This window comes from Engystomops pustulosus, chromosome 9 (assembly GCF_040894005.1).
Source record: "Engystomops pustulosus chromosome 9, aEngPut4.maternal, whole genome shotgun sequence".
NCBI lineage: Eukaryota > Metazoa > Chordata > Amphibia > Anura > Leptodactylidae > Engystomops > Engystomops pustulosus.
Window position 1 is genome coordinate 63,400,145 of NC_092419.1, and position 12,791 is coordinate 63,412,935.

Consider the following 12,791-nt stretch of genomic DNA (forward strand, 5'->3'; position numbering starts at 1 on the left):
GGTTCAAATTGAACAACTGCTGTCAATGGCCATTCTAAGCTGAATGTGCCTGCTCTCGCCAGATCGCAGCAGCAATGCAGCTTAAGGCTTGGCAAGTACCAGCATGGGAGACTGGCTGGGAATCCCAAGTTCCGTTGCCCTTTTTGAACCTGAAAATTGTGTTAGTTTCTCTATGAGATAGTAAAAGAAGGTTCAAATTGAACAGCTGCTGTCAACGGCCATTCTAAGCTGAATGTGCGTGCTCTTGTCAGATCGCAGCAGCGATGCAGCTTAAGGCTTGGCAAGTACCAGCATGGGAGACTGGCTTGGAATCCCAAGTTCTGGTGACCTTTTTGAACCTGAAAATTGTGTTAGTTTCTCTATGAGATAGCAAAAGAAGGTTCAAATTGAACAGCTGCTGTCAACGGCCATTCTAAGCTGAATGTGCCTGCTCTCGTCAGATTGCAGCAGCAATGCAGCTTAAGGCTTGGCAAGTACCAGCATGGGAGACTGGCTGGGAATCCCAAGTTCTGTTGACCTTTTTGAACCTGAAAATTGTGTTAGTTTCTCTATGAGATAGTAGAAGAAGGTTCAAATTGAACAACTGCTGTCAACGGCCATTCTAAGCTGAATGTGTGTGCTCTTTTCAGATCGCAGCAGCGATGCAGCTTAAGGCTTGGCAAGTACCAGCATGGGAGACTGGCTGGGAATCCCAAGTTCTGTTGACCTTTTTGAACCTGAAAATTGTGTTAGTTTCTCTATGAGATAGTAAAAAAAGGTTCAAATTGAACAGCTGCTGTCAACGGCAATTCTAAGCTGAATGTGCCTGCTCTCGTCAGATTGCAGCAGCAATGCAGCTTAAGGCTTGGCAAGTACCAGCATGGGAGACTGGCTGGGAATCCCAAGTTCCGTTGACCGTTTTGAACCTGAAAATTGTGTTAGTTTCTCTATGAGATAGTAAAAGAAGGTTCAAATTGAACAGCTGCTGTCAACGGCCATTCTAAGCTGAATGTGCGTGCTCTTGTCAGATCACAGCAGCGATGCAGCTTAAGGCTTGGCAAGTACCAGCATGGGAGACTGGCTTGGAATCCCAAGTTCTGGTGACCTTTTTGAACCTGAAAATTGTGTTAGTTTCTCTATGAGATAGCAAAGGAAGGTTCAAATTGAACAGCTGCTGTCAACGGCCATTCTAAGCTGAATGTGCGTGCTCTTGTCAGATTGCAGCAGCAATGCAGCTTAAGGCTTGGCAAGTACCAGCATGGGAGACTGGCTTGGAATCCCAAGTTCTGGTGACCTTTTTGAACCTGAAAATTGTGTTAGTTTCTATATAAGATAGTTGAAGAAGGTTCAAATTGAACAACTGCTGTCAACGGCCATTCTAAGCTGAATGTGCCTGCTCTCGCCAGATATCAGCAGCAATGCAGCATAAGGCTTGGCAAGTACCAGCATGGGAGACTGGCTGGGAATCCCAAGTTCCGTTGCCCTTTTTGAACCTGAAAATTGTGTTAGTTTCTCTATGAGATAGTAAAAGAAGGTTCAAATTGAACAGCTGCTGTCAACGGCCATTCTAAGCTGAATGTGCGTGCTCTTGTCAGATCGCAGCAGCGATGCAGCTTAAGGCTTGGCAAGTACCAGCATGGGAGACTGGCTTGGAATCCCAAGTTCTGGTGACCTTTTTGAACCTGAAAATTGTGTTAGTTTCTCTATGAGATAGCAAAAGAAGGTTCAAATTGAACAGCTGCTGTCAACGGCCATTCTAAGCTGAATGTGCCTGCTCTTGTCAGATTGCAGCAGCAATGCAGCTTAAGGCTTGGCAAGTACCAGCATGGGAGACTGGCTTGGAATCCCAAGTTCTGGTGACCTTTTTGAACCTGAAAATTGTGTTAGTTTCTATATAAGATAGTAGAAGAAGGTTCAAATTGAACAACTGCTGTCAATGGCCATTCTAAGCTGAATGTGCCTGCTCTCGCCAGATCGCAGCAGCAATGCAGCTTAAGGCTTGGCAAGTATCTGCATGGGAGACTGGCTGGGAATCCCAAGTTCCGTTGCCCGTTTTGAACCTGAAAATTGTGTTAGTTTCTCTATGAGATAGTAAAAGAAGGTTCAAATTGAACAGCTGCTGTCAACGGCCATTCTAAGCTGAATGTGCGTGCTCTTGTCAGATCGCAGCAGCGATGCAGCTTAAGGCTTGGCAAGTACCAGCATGGGAGACTGGCTTGGAATCCCAAGTTCTGGTGACCTTTTTGAACCTGAAAATTGTGTTAGTTTCTCTATGAGATAGCAAAAGAAGGTTCAAATTGAACAGCTGCTGTCAACGGCCATTCTAAGCTGAATGTGCCTGCTCTCGTCAGATTGCAGCAGCAATGCAGCTTAAGGCTTGGCAAGTACCAGCATGGGAGACTGGCTGGGAATCCCAAGTTCTGTTGACCTTTTTGAACCTGAAAATTGTGTTAGTTTCTCTATGAGATAGTAGAAGAAGGTTCAAATTGAACAACTGCTGTCAACGGCCATTCTAAGCTGAATGTGTGTGCTCTTTTCAGATCGCAGCAGCGATGCAGCTTAAGGCTTGGCAAGTACCAGCATGGGAGACTGGCTGGGAATCCCAAGTTCTGTTGACCTTTTTGAACCTGAAAATTGTGTTAGTTTCTCTATGAGATAGTAAAAAAAGGTTCAAATTGAACAGCTGCTGTCAACGGCAATTCTAAGCTGAATGTGCCTGCTCTCGTCAGATTGCAGCAGCAATGCAGCTTAAGGCTTGGCAAGTACCAGCATGGGAGACTGGCTGGGAATCCCAAGTTCCGTTGACCGTTTTGAACCTGAAAATTGTGTTAGTTTCTCTATGAGATAGTAAAAGAAGGTTCAAATTGAACAGCTGCTGTCAACGGCCATTTTAAGCTGAATGTGCCTGCTCTCGTCAGATCGCAGCAGCAATGCAGTTTAAGGCTTGGCAAGTACCAGCATGGGAGACTGGCTGGGAATCCCAAGTTCCGTTGACCTTTTTGAACCTGAAAATTGTGTTAGTTTCTCTATGAGATAGTAAAAGAAGGTTCAAATTGAACAGCTGCTGTCAACGGCCATTCTAAGCTGAATGTGCCTGCTCTCGTCAGATTGCAGCAGCAATGCAGCTTAAGGCTTGGCAAGTACCAGCATGGGAGACTGGCTGGGAATCCCAAGTTCTGTTGACCTTTTTGAACCTGAAAATGTGTTAGTTTCTCTATGAGATAGTAAAAGAAGGTTCAAATTGAACAGCTGCTGTCAACGGCCATTCTAAGCTGAATGTGCGTGCTCTTGTCAGATCGCAGCAGCGATGCAGCTTAAGGCTTGGCAAGTACCAGCATGGGAGACTGGCTGGGAATCCCAAGTTCCGTTGACCGTTTTGAACCTGAAAATTGTGTTAGTTTCTATATAAGATAGTAGAAGAAGGTTCAAATTGAACAATGCTGTCAACGGCCATTCTAAGCTGAATGTGCCTGCTCTTGCCAGATCGCAGCAGCAATGCAGCATAAGGCTTGGCAAGTACCAGCATGGGAGACTGGCTGGGAATCCCAAGTTCCGTTGCCCTTTTTGAACCTGAAAATTGTGTTAGTTTCTCTATGAGATAGTAAAAGAAGGTTCAAATTGAACAGCTGCTGTCAACGGCCATTCTAAGCTGAATGTGCGTGCTCTTGTCAGATCGCAGCAGCGATGCAGCTTAAGGCTTGGCAAGTACCAGCATGGGAGACTGGCTTGGAATCCCAAGTTCTGGTGACCTTTTTGAACCTGAAAATTGTGTTAGTTTCTCTATGAGATAGCAAAAGAAGGTTCAAATTGAACAGCTGCTGTCAACGGCCATTCTAAGCTGAATGTGCCTGCTCTTGTCAGATTGCAGCAGCAATGCAGCTTAAGGCTTGGCAAGTACCAGCATGGGAGATTGGCTTGGAATCCCAAGTTCTGGTGACCTTTTTGAACCTGAAAATTGTGTTAGTTTCTATATAAGATAGTAGAAGAAGGTTCAAATTGAACAACTGCTGTCAATGGCCATTCTAAGCTGAATGTGCCTGCTCTCGCCAGATAGCAGCAGCAATGCAGCTTAAGGCTTGGCAAGTACCAGCATGGGAGACTGGCTGGGAATCCCAAGTTCCGTTGCCCTTTTTGAACCTGAAAATTGTGTTAGTTTCTCTATGAGATAGTAAAAGAAGGTTCAAATTGAACAGCTGCTGTCAACGGCCATTCTAAGCTGAATGTGTGTGCTCTTGTCAGATCGCAGCAGCGATGCAGCTTAAGGCTTGGCAAGTACCAGCATGGGAGACTGGCTGGGAATCCCAAGTTCTGTTGATGTTTTTGAACTTGAAAATTGTTTTGGTTTCTCTATGAGATAGTAAAAGAAGGTTCAATTTGAAATGCTGCTGTCAACGGCCATTCTAAGCTGAATGTGCCTGCTCTTGTCAGATCGCAGCAGCAATGCAGTTTAAGGCTTGGCAAGTACCAGCATGGGAGACTGGCTGGGAATCCCAAGTTCCGTTGACCTTTTTGAACCTGAAAATGTGTTAGTTTCTCTATGAGATAGTAAAAGAAGGTTCAAATTGAACAGCTGCTGTCAACGGCCATTCTAAGCTGAATGTGCCTGCTCTCGTCAGATCGCAGCAGCAATGCAGCTTAAGGCTTGGCAAGTACCAGCATGGGAGACTGGCTGGGAATCCCAAGTTCTGTTGACCTTTTTGAACCTGAAAATGTGTTAGTTTCTGTATGAGATAGTAAAAGAAGGTTCAAATTGAAAAGCTGCTGTCAACGGCAATTCTAAGCTGAATGTGCGTGCTCTTCTCAGATCGCAGCAGCGATGCAGCTTAAGGCTTGGCAAGTACCAGCATGGGAGACTGGCTGGGATTCCCAAGTTCTGGTGACCTTTTTGAACCTGAAAATTGTGTTAGTTTCTATATAAGATAGTTGAAGAAGGTTCAAATTGAACAACTGCTGTCAACGGCCATTCTAAGCTGAATGTGCCTGCTCTCGCCAGATATCAGCAGCAATGCAGCATAAGGCTTGGCAAGTACCAGCATGGGAGACTGGCTGGGAATCCCAAGTTCCGTTGCCCTTTTTGAACCTGAAAATTGTGTTAGTTTCTCTATGAGATAGTAAAAGAAGGTTCAAATTGAACAGCTGCTGTCAACGGCCATTCTAAGCTGAATGTGCGTGCTCTTGTCAGATCGCAGCAGCGATGCAGCTTAAGGCTTGGCAAGTACCAGCATGGGAGACTGGCTTGGAATCCCAAGTTCTGGTGACCTTTTTGAACCTGAAAATTGTGTTAGTTTCTCTATGAGATAGCAAAAGAAGGTTCAAATTGAACAGCTGCTGTCAACGGCCATTCTAAGCTGAATGTGCCTGCTCTTGTCAGATTGCAGCAGCAATGCAGCTTAAGGCTTGGCAAGTACCAGCATGGGAGACTGGCTTGGAATCCCAAGTTCTGGTGACCTTTTTGAACCTGAAAATTGTGTTAGTTTCTATATAAGATAGTAGAAGAAGGTTCAAATTGAACAACTGCTGTCAATGGCCATTCTAAGCTGAATGTGCCTGCTCTCGCCAGATCGCAGCAGCAATGCAGCTTAAGGCTTGGCAAGTATCTGCATGGGAGACTGGCTGGGAATCCCAATTTCCGTTGCCCTTTTTGAACCTGAAAATTGTGTTAGTTTCTCTATGAGATAGTAAAAGAAGGTTCAAATTGAGCAGCTGCTGTCAACGGCCATTCTAAGCTGAATGTGCGTGCTCTTGTCAGATCGCAGCAGCGATGCAGCTTAAGGCTTGGCAAGTACCAGCATGGGAGACTGGCTTGGAATCCCAAGTTCTGGTGACCTTTTTGAACCTGAAAATTGTGTTAGTTTCTCTATGAGATAGCAAAAGAAGGTTCAAATTGAACAGCTGCTGTCAACGGCCATTCTAAGCTGAATGTGCCTGCTCTCGTCAGATTGCAGCAGCAATGCAGCTTAAGGCTTGGCAAGTACCAGCATGGGAGACTGGCTGGGAATCCCAAGTTCTGTTGACCTTTTTGAACCTGAAAATTGTGTTAGTTTCTCTATGAGATAGTAGAAGAAGGTTCAAATTGAACAACTGCTGTCAACGGCCATTCTAAGCTGAATGTGTGTGCTCTTTTCAGATCGCAGCAGCGATGCAGCTTAAGGCTTGGCAAGTACCAGCATGGGAGACTGGCTGGGAATCCCAAGTTCTGTTGACCTTTTTGAACCTGAAAATTGTGTTAGTTTCTCTATGAGATAGTAAAAAAAGGTTCAAATTGAACAGCTGCTGTCAACGGCAATTCTAAGCTGAATGTGCCTGCTCTCGTCAGATTGCAGCAGCAATGCAGCTTAAGGCTTGGCAAGTACCAGCATGGGAGACTGGCTGGGAATCCCAAGTTCCGTTGACCGTTTTGAACCTGAAAATTGTGTTAGTTTCTCTATGAGATAGTAAAAGAAGGTTCAAATTGAACAGCTGCTGTCAACGGCCATTTTAAGCTGAATGTGCCTGCTCTCGTCAGATCGCAGCAGCAATGCAGTTTAAGGCTTGGCAAGTACCAGCATGGGAGACTGGCTGGGAATCCCAAGTTCCGTTGACCTTTTTGAACCTGAAAATTGTGTTAGTTTCTCTATGAGATAGTAAAAGAAGGTTCAAATTGAACAGCTGCTGTCAACGGCCATTCTAAGCTGAATGTGCCTGCTCTCGTCAGATTGCAGCAGCAATGCAGCTTAAGGCTTGGCAAGTACCAGCATGGGAGACTGGCTGGGAATCCCAAGTTCTGTTGACCTTTTTGAACCTGAAAATGTGTTAGTTTCTCTATGAGATAGTAAAAGAAGGTTCAAATTGAACAGCTGCTGTCAACGGCCATTCTAAGCTGAATGTGCGTGCTCTTGTCAGATCGCAGCAGCGATGCAGCTTAAGGCTTGGCAAGTACCAGCATGGGAGACTGGCTGGGAATCCCAAGTTCCGTTGACCGTTTTGAACCTGAAAATTGTGTTAGTTTCTATATAAGATAGTAGAAGAAGGTTCAAATTGAACAACTGCTGTCAACGGCCATTCTAAGCTGAATGTGCCTGCTCTCGCCAGATCGCAGCAGCAATGCAGCATAAGGCTTGGCAAGTACCAGCATGGGAGACTGGCTGGGAATCCCAAGTTCCGTTGCCCTTTTTGAACCTGAAAATTGTGTTAGTTTCTCTATGAGATAGTAAAAGAAGGTTCAAATTGAACAGCTGCTGTCAACGGCCATTCTAAGCTGAATGTGCGTGCTCTTGTCAGATCGCAGCAGCGATGCAGCTTAAGGCTTGGCAAGTACCAGCATGGGAGACTGGCTTGGAATCCCAAGTTCTGGTGACCTTTTTGAACCTGAAAATTGTGTTAGTTTCTCTATGAGATAGCAAAAGAAGGTTCAAATTGAACAGCTGCTGTCAACGGCCATTCTAAGCTGAATGTGCCTGCTCTTGTCAGATTGCAGCAGCAATGCAGCTTAAGGCTTGGCAAGTACTAGCATGGGAGACTGGCTTGGAATCCCAAGTTCTGGTGACCTTTTTGAACCTGAAAATTGTGTTAGTTTCTATATAAGATAGTAGAAGAAGGTTCAAATTGAACAACTGCTGTCAATGGCCATTCTAAGCTGAATGTGCCTGCTCTCGCCAGATAGCAGCAGCAATGCAGCTTAAGGCTTGGCAAGTACCAGCATGGGAGACTGGCTGGGAATCCCAAGTTCCGTTGCCCTTTTTGAACCTGAAAATTGTGTTAGTTTCTCTATAAGATAGTAAAAGAAGGTTCAAATTGAACAGCTGCTGTCAACGGCCATTCTAAGCTGAATGTGTGTGCTCTTGTCAGATCGCAGCAGCGATGCAGCTTAAGGCTTGGCAAGTACCAGCATGGGAGACTGGCTGGGAATCCCAAGTTCTGTTGATATTTTTGAACTTGAAAATTGTTTTGGTTTCTCTATGAGATAGTAAAAGAAGGTTCAATTTGAAATGCTGCTGTCAACGGCCATTCTAAGCTGAATGTGCCTGCTCTTGTCAGATCGCAGCAGCAATGCAGTTTAAGGCTTGGCAAGTACCAGCATGGGAGACTGGCTGGGAATCCCAAGTTCCGTTGACCTTTTTGAACCTGAAAATTGTGTTAGTTTCTCTATGAGATAGTAAAAGAAGGTTCAAATTGGACAGCTGCTGTCAACGGCCATTCTAAGCTGAATGTGCCTGCTCTCGTCAGATCGCAGCAGCAATGCAGCTTAAGGCTTGGCAAGTACCAGCATGGGAGACTGGCTGGGAATCCCAAGTTCTGTTGACCTTTTTGAACCTGAAAATGTGTTAGTTTCTCTATGAGATAGTAAAAGAAGGTTCAAATTGAACAGCTGCTGTCAACGGCCATTCTAAGCTGAATGTGCGTGCTCTTGTCAGATCGCAGCAGCGATGCAGCTTAAGGATTGGCAAGTACCAGCATGGGAGACTGGCTGGGAATCCCAAGTTCCGTTGACCTTTTTGAACCTGAAAATTGTGTTAGTTTCTGTATGAGATAGTAAAAGAAGGTTCAAATTGAAAAGCTGCTGTCAACGGCAATTCTAAGCTGAATGTGCGTGCTCTTCTCAGATCGCAGCAGCGATGCAGCTTAAAGCTTGGCAAGTACCAGCATGGGAGACTGGCTGGGAATCCCAAGTTCTGGTGACCTTTTTGAACCTGAAAATTGTGTTAGTTTCTCTATGAGATAGTAGAAGAAGGTTCAAATTGAACAACTGCTGTCAACGGCCATTCTAAGCTGAATGTGTGTGCTCTTTTCAGATCGCAGCAGCGATGCAGCTTAAGGCTTGGCAAGTACCAGCATGGGAGACTGGCTGGGAATCCCAAGTTCTGTTGACCTTTTTGAACCTGAAAATTGTGTTAGTTTCTCTATGAGATAGTAAAAGAAGGTTCAAATTGAACAGCTGCTGTCAACGGCAATTCTAAGCTGAATGTGCCTGCTCTCGCCAGATCGCAGCAGCAATGCAACTTAAGGCTTGGCAAGTACCAGCATGGGAGACTGGCTGGGAATTCCAAGTTCCGTTGACCTTTTTGAACCTGAAAATGTGTTAGTTTCTATATAAGATAGTAGAAGAAGGTTCAAATTGAACAACTGCTGTCAATGGCCATTCTAAGCTGAATGTGCTTGCTCTCGCCAGATCGCAGCAGCAATGCAGCTTAAGGCTTGGCAAGTACCAGCATGGGAGACTGGCTGGGAATCCCAAGTTCTGGTGACCTTTTTGAACCTGAAAATTGTGTTAGTTTCTATATAAGATAGTAGAAGAAGGTTCAAATTGAACAACTGCTGTCAATGGCCATTCTAAGCTGAATGTGCCTGCTCTCGCCAGATCGCAGCAGCAATGCAGCTTAAGGCTTGGCAAGTACCAGCATGGGAGACTGGCTGGGAATCCCAAGTTCCGTTGCCCTTTTTGAACCTGAAAATTGTGTTAGTTTCTCTATGAGATAGTAAAAGAAGGTTCAAATTGAACAGCTGCTGTCAACGGCCATTCTAAGCTGAATGTGCGTGCTCTTGTCAGATCGCAGCAGCGATGCAGCTTAAGGCTTGGCAAGTACCAGCATGGGAGACTGGCTTGGAATCCCAAGTTCTGGTGACCTTTTTGAACCTGAAAATTGTGTTAGTTTCTATATGAGATAGTAGAAGAAGGTTCAAATTGAACAACTGCTGTCAATGGCCATTCTAAGCTGAATGTGCCTGCTCTCGTCAGATCGCAGCAGCAATGCAGCTTAAGGCTTGGCAAGTACCAGCATGGGAGACTGGCTGGGAATCCCAAGTTCTGTTGACCTTTTTGAACCTGAAAATTGTGTTAGTTTCTCTATGAGATAGTAAAAGAAGGTTCAAATTGAACAGCTGCTGTCAACGGCCATTTTAAGCTGAATGTGCCTGCTCTCGTCAGATCGCAGCAGCAATGCAGCTTAAGGCTTGGCAAGTACCAGCATGGGAGACTGGCTGGGAATCCCAAGTTCTCTTGACCTTTTTGAACCTGAAAATGTGTTAGTTTCTCTATGAGATAGTAAAAGAAGGTTCAAATTGAACAGCTGCTGTCAACGGCCATTCTAAGCTGAATGTGCGTGCTCTTGTCAGATCGCAGCAGCGATGCAGCTTAAGGCTTGGCAAGTACCAGCATGGGAGACTGGCTTGGAATCCCAAGTTCTGGTGACCTTTTTGAACCTGAAAATTGTGTTAGTTTCTCTATGAGATAGCAAAAGAAGGTTCAAATTGAACAGCTGCTGTCAACGGCCATTCTAAGCTGAATGTGCCTGCTGTTGTCAGATTGCAGCAGCAATGCAGCTTAAGGCTTGGCAAGTACCAGCATGGGAGACTGGCTTGGAATCCCAAGTTCTGGTGACCTTTTTGAACCTGAAAATTTTGTTAGTTTCTATATAAGATAGTAGAAGAAGGTTCAAATTGAACAACTGCTGTCAATGGCCATTCTAAGCTGAATGTGCCTGCTCTAGCCAGATCGCAGCAGCAATGCAGCTTAAGGCTTGGCAAGTACCAGCATGGGAGACTGGCTGGGAATCCCAAGTTCCGTTGCCCTTTTTGAACCTGAAAATTGTGTTAGTTTCTCTATGAGATAGTAAAAGAACTTTCAAATTGAACAGCTGCTGTCAACGGCCATTCTAAGCTGAATGTGCGTGCTCTTGTCAGATCGCAGCAGCGATGCAGCTTAAGGCTTGGCAAGTACCAGCATGGGAGACTGGCTTGGAATGCTAAGTTCTGGTGACCTTTTTGAACCTGAAAATTGTGTTAGTTTCTATATGAGATAGTAGAAGAAGGTTCAAATTGAACAACTGCTTTCAATGGCCATTCTAAGCTGAATGTGCCTGCTCTCGTCAGATCGCAGCAGCAATGCAGCTTAAGGCTTGGCAAGTACCAGCATGGGAGACTGGCTGGGAATCCCAAGTTCCGTTGACCTTTTTGAACCTGAAAATTGTGTTAGTTTCTCTATGAGATAGCAAAAGAAGGTTCAAATTGAACAGCTGCTGTCAACGGCCATTCTAAGCTGAATGTGCCTGCTCTCGTCAGATCGAAGCAGCAATGCAGCTTAAGGCTTGGCAAGTACCAGCATGGGAGACTGGCTGGGAATCCCAAGTTCTGTTGACCTTTATGAACCTGAAAATTGTGTTAGTTTCTCTATGAGATAGTAAAAGAAGGTTCAAATTGAACAGCTGCTGTCAACAGCCATTCTAAGCTGAATGTGCGTGCTCTTGTCAGATCGCAGCAGCGATGCAGCTTAAGGCTTGGCAAGTTCCAGCATGGGAGACTGGCTGGGAATCCCAAGTTCTGTTGACCTTTTTGAACTTGAAAATTGTTTTAGTTTCTCTATGAGATAGTAAAAGAAGGTTCAATTTGAAATGCTGCTGTCAACGGCCATTCTAAGCTGAATGTGCCTGCTCTTGTCAGATCGCAGCAGCAATGCAGCTTAAGGCTTGGCAAGTACCAGCATGGGAGACTGGCTGGGAATCCCATGTTCCGTTGACCTTTTTGAACCTGAAAATTGTGTTAGTTTCTCTATGAGATAGTAAAAGAAGGTTCAAATTGAACAGCTGCTGTCAACGGCCATTCTAAGCTGAATGTGCGTGCTCTCGTCAGATCGCAGCAGCGATGCAGCTTAAGGCTTGGCAAGTACCAGCATGGGAGACTGGCTGGGAATCCCAAGTTCTGGTGACTTTTTTGAACCTGAAAACTGTGTTAGTTTCTCTATGAGATAGTAGAAGAAGGTTCAAATTGAACAACTGCTGTCAACGGCCATTCTAAGCTGAATGTGTGTGCTCTTGTCAGATCGCAGCAGCGATGCAGCTTAAGGCTTGGCAAGTACCAGCATGGGAGACTGGCTGGGAATCCCAAGTTCTGTTGACCTTTTTGAACCTGAAAATTGTGTTAGTTTCTCTATGAGATAGTAAAAGAAGGTTCAAATTGAACAGCTGCTGTCAACGGCCATTCTAAGCTGAATGTGCGTGCTCTTGTCAGATCGCAGCAGCGATGCAGCTTAAGGCTTGGCAAGTACCAGCATGGGAGACTGGCTTGGAATCCCAAGTTCTGGTGACCTTTTTGAACCTGAAAATTGTGTTAGTTTCTATATGAGATAGTAGAAGAAGGTTCAAATTGAACAACTGCTGTCAATGGCCATTCTAAGCTGAATGTGCCTGCTCTCGTCAGATCGCAGCAGCAATGCAGCTTAAGGCTTGGCAAGTACCAGCATGGGAGACTGGCTGGGAATCCCAAGTTCCGTTGACCTTTTTGAACCTGAAAATTGTGTTAGTTTCTCTATGAGATAGTAAAAGAAGGTTCAAATTGAACAGCTGCTGTCAACGGCCATTCTAAGCTGAATGTGCCTGCTCTCGTCAGATCGTAGCAGCAATGCAGCTTAAGGCTTGGCAAGTACCAGCATGGGAGACTGGCTGGGAATCCCAAGTTCTGTTGACCTTTTTGAACCTGAAAATGTGTTAGTTTCTCTATGAGATAGTAAAAGAAGGTTCAAATTGAACAGCTGCTGTCAACGGCCATTCTAAGCTGAATGTGCGTGCTCTTGTCAGATCACAGCAGCGATGCAGCTTAAGGCTTGGCAAGTACCAGCATGGGAGACTGGCTTGGAATCCCAAGTTCTGTTGACCTTTTTGAACCTGAAAATTGTGTTAGTTTCTCTATGAGATAGCAAAAGAAGGTTTAAATTGAACAACTGCTGTCAACGGCCATTCTAAGCTGAATGTGCGTGCTCTTGTCAGATCGCAGCAGCGATGCAGCTTAAGGCTTGGCAAGTTCCAGCATGGGAGACTGGCTGGGAATCCCAAGTTCTGTTG

At 45.2% G+C, this 12,791-nt stretch overlaps 25 pseudogenes; all 25 read left to right on the forward strand.

Moving 5' to 3' along the window:
* The first annotated feature begins 21 nt into the window (after nt 1–21).
* Nucleotides 22–140, forward strand: LOC140096927 (5S ribosomal RNA; annotated as a pseudogene).
* A 259-nt stretch (nt 141–399) lies between these two features.
* Nucleotides 400–518, forward strand: LOC140089593 (5S ribosomal RNA; annotated as a pseudogene).
* Nucleotides 519–777: 259 nt separating this feature from the next.
* LOC140093603 (5S ribosomal RNA) lies at nt 778–896 on the forward strand (annotated as a pseudogene).
* Nucleotides 897–2,289: 1,393 nt separating this feature from the next.
* Nucleotides 2,290–2,408, forward strand: LOC140089594 (5S ribosomal RNA; annotated as a pseudogene).
* Nucleotides 2,409–2,667: 259 nt separating this feature from the next.
* On the forward strand, nt 2,668–2,786 carry LOC140093604 (5S ribosomal RNA; annotated as a pseudogene).
* A 70-nt stretch (nt 2,787–2,856) lies between these two features.
* LOC140091117 (5S ribosomal RNA) lies at nt 2,857–2,975 on the forward strand (annotated as a pseudogene).
* A 70-nt stretch (nt 2,976–3,045) lies between these two features.
* Nucleotides 3,046–3,164, forward strand: LOC140089595 (5S ribosomal RNA; annotated as a pseudogene).
* A 69-nt stretch (nt 3,165–3,233) lies between these two features.
* Nucleotides 3,234–3,352, forward strand: LOC140095914 (5S ribosomal RNA; annotated as a pseudogene).
* Nucleotides 3,353–4,366: 1,014 nt separating this feature from the next.
* LOC140093725 (5S ribosomal RNA) lies at nt 4,367–4,485 on the forward strand (annotated as a pseudogene).
* A 69-nt stretch (nt 4,486–4,554) lies between these two features.
* On the forward strand, nt 4,555–4,673 carry LOC140079203 (5S ribosomal RNA; annotated as a pseudogene).
* Nucleotides 4,674–5,876: 1,203 nt separating this feature from the next.
* LOC140089596 (5S ribosomal RNA) lies at nt 5,877–5,995 on the forward strand (annotated as a pseudogene).
* A 259-nt stretch (nt 5,996–6,254) lies between these two features.
* LOC140093605 (5S ribosomal RNA) lies at nt 6,255–6,373 on the forward strand (annotated as a pseudogene).
* A 70-nt stretch (nt 6,374–6,443) lies between these two features.
* LOC140091118 (5S ribosomal RNA) lies at nt 6,444–6,562 on the forward strand (annotated as a pseudogene).
* A 70-nt stretch (nt 6,563–6,632) lies between these two features.
* On the forward strand, nt 6,633–6,751 carry LOC140089598 (5S ribosomal RNA; annotated as a pseudogene).
* A 69-nt stretch (nt 6,752–6,820) lies between these two features.
* On the forward strand, nt 6,821–6,939 carry LOC140095915 (5S ribosomal RNA; annotated as a pseudogene).
* Nucleotides 6,940–7,954: 1,015 nt separating this feature from the next.
* Nucleotides 7,955–8,073, forward strand: LOC140093726 (5S ribosomal RNA; annotated as a pseudogene).
* A 70-nt stretch (nt 8,074–8,143) lies between these two features.
* On the forward strand, nt 8,144–8,262 carry LOC140079204 (5S ribosomal RNA; annotated as a pseudogene).
* A 636-nt stretch (nt 8,263–8,898) lies between these two features.
* LOC140098687 (5S ribosomal RNA) lies at nt 8,899–9,017 on the forward strand (annotated as a pseudogene).
* Nucleotides 9,018–9,275: 258 nt separating this feature from the next.
* Nucleotides 9,276–9,394, forward strand: LOC140096928 (5S ribosomal RNA; annotated as a pseudogene).
* A 259-nt stretch (nt 9,395–9,653) lies between these two features.
* LOC140083715 (5S ribosomal RNA) lies at nt 9,654–9,772 on the forward strand (annotated as a pseudogene).
* Nucleotides 9,773–10,786: 1,014 nt separating this feature from the next.
* LOC140089201 (5S ribosomal RNA) lies at nt 10,787–10,905 on the forward strand (annotated as a pseudogene).
* Nucleotides 10,906–10,975: 70 nt separating this feature from the next.
* Nucleotides 10,976–11,094, forward strand: LOC140095561 (5S ribosomal RNA; annotated as a pseudogene).
* Nucleotides 11,095–11,353: 259 nt separating this feature from the next.
* On the forward strand, nt 11,354–11,472 carry LOC140095529 (5S ribosomal RNA; annotated as a pseudogene).
* A 637-nt stretch (nt 11,473–12,109) lies between these two features.
* On the forward strand, nt 12,110–12,228 carry LOC140082684 (5S ribosomal RNA; annotated as a pseudogene).
* A 70-nt stretch (nt 12,229–12,298) lies between these two features.
* On the forward strand, nt 12,299–12,417 carry LOC140089227 (5S ribosomal RNA; annotated as a pseudogene).
* Nucleotides 12,418–12,791: the final 374 nt, after the last annotated feature.